The sequence below is a fragment of the Bison bison genome, unplaced genomic scaffold (genome assembly GCF_000754665.1).
Source record: "Bison bison bison isolate TAMUID 2011002044 unplaced genomic scaffold, Bison_UMD1.0 scf7180017864461, whole genome shotgun sequence".
NCBI classification, from domain to species: domain Eukaryota; kingdom Metazoa; phylum Chordata; class Mammalia; order Artiodactyla; family Bovidae; genus Bison; species Bison bison.
In genome coordinates, this window is record NW_011495023.1 from 15,682,967 (window position 1) to 15,684,437 (window position 1,471).

Below are 1,471 nucleotides of genomic sequence, written 5' to 3' on the forward strand. Positions count from 1 at the left end.
ATTTCCATGTCAGTTTCCTTGTTTTGGAATATGGTCCATAAATGAGAATAACTCTGTGTGGGCAGAGATGGTCACTAGGCTTACCCTGGTGATCATTTCATAACGTATGTAAATGGCAAATCACAAATGTTGTACCCCTGAAACTAACATAATATGGTACATCAACTATATTTCAAGGTCTTTGCCTGTAATTCCCTGGAGATCCAGTGGTTGGTTAGGACTCCAAGCTTTCACTGCCAAGAACTTGGGTTCTGTCCCTCCTCAGGGAACTAAGATCACACAAGCTGTGAGGCACAGCACCAAAAAAAAAAAGTCTTTGTTTTGATAATTGTACTATGATTGCTCAGTCACTTCAGTGTGTGACCAACTCTGTGCGACCCTCTGGACTGTAGCCTGCCAGGCTTCTCTGTCCATGGATTCTGCTAGGCAAGAATACTGGAGTGGGTTGCCATGCCCCCCAGCCGATCTTCCCAACCCAGGGATCGAACCCGTGGCATCTCCTGCATTTTCTGCATCGAAGGTGGATTCTTTACCACTGAGCCACCGGGGAAGCCCCTGCTATGATTAAATATACTTAAATATATATTTAAATTTGGGAAAGCTGGGTAGGGAGTCTCTGGGAATTCCTTGCACTATTTTTTGTTGTTGTTCAGCCAGTCAGTCGTGTCCCCCTCTCTGGGACCCCATGAACTGCAGCACGCCAGACTTCCCTATCCTTCACTATCTCCCAGAGCTTGCTCAAACTCATGTTCATTGAGCCAGTCATGCCATCCAACCATCTCATCCTCTGTCATCCCCTTCACCTCCTGCCTTCAATGTTTCCCAGCATCAGGATCTTTTCTAAGGAATCGGCTCTTCATATCAGGTGGCCCTAGTATTGGAGTTTCAGCTTCAGCATCAGTCGTTGCAAACACAAAATTATTTCAAACTTTTAAGTTACAAGTTTTAAAAAAATTAAGCCTCCCATTTGGTAAGCACACGTTACATTCTTGTTACTTGAAGTGTGGTTCACAGACCAGCAGCATCAGCTACACCTGGGAGCGAGGAAAGAGGCGCACATTCCAGACGCTAGGTGACAGGAAGCAGGTGCAACAATGCAGGCAACTTCTATGGTGGCTTGTCTTGGGTGCCAGGGCTTCCCCGGTGGCTTAGATGGTAAAGAACCCGCCTGCAGTATGGGAGAACTGGGCTGGAGGAGGGCATGGCAACCCATTCCAATACTCTTGCTAGAGAATCGCCATGGGCAGAGGAATCTGGCAGGCTACAGTCCATGGGGTCGCAGAGCTGGACACAACTGAGCAACTAAGCACAGCACAGCTTGGGCGCCAAGTACAAAAAGTAGATCTCCACCCACCCACCAGAATCTGAAGTTAATTCCCAGGCCTTAATGGGCTCCACACCACCTTACTCTCGCGAGACTGCCTCTCTCCAAGTCAACGGCCGCTCAAGCGGGAAGAGCCGGCGGAACACA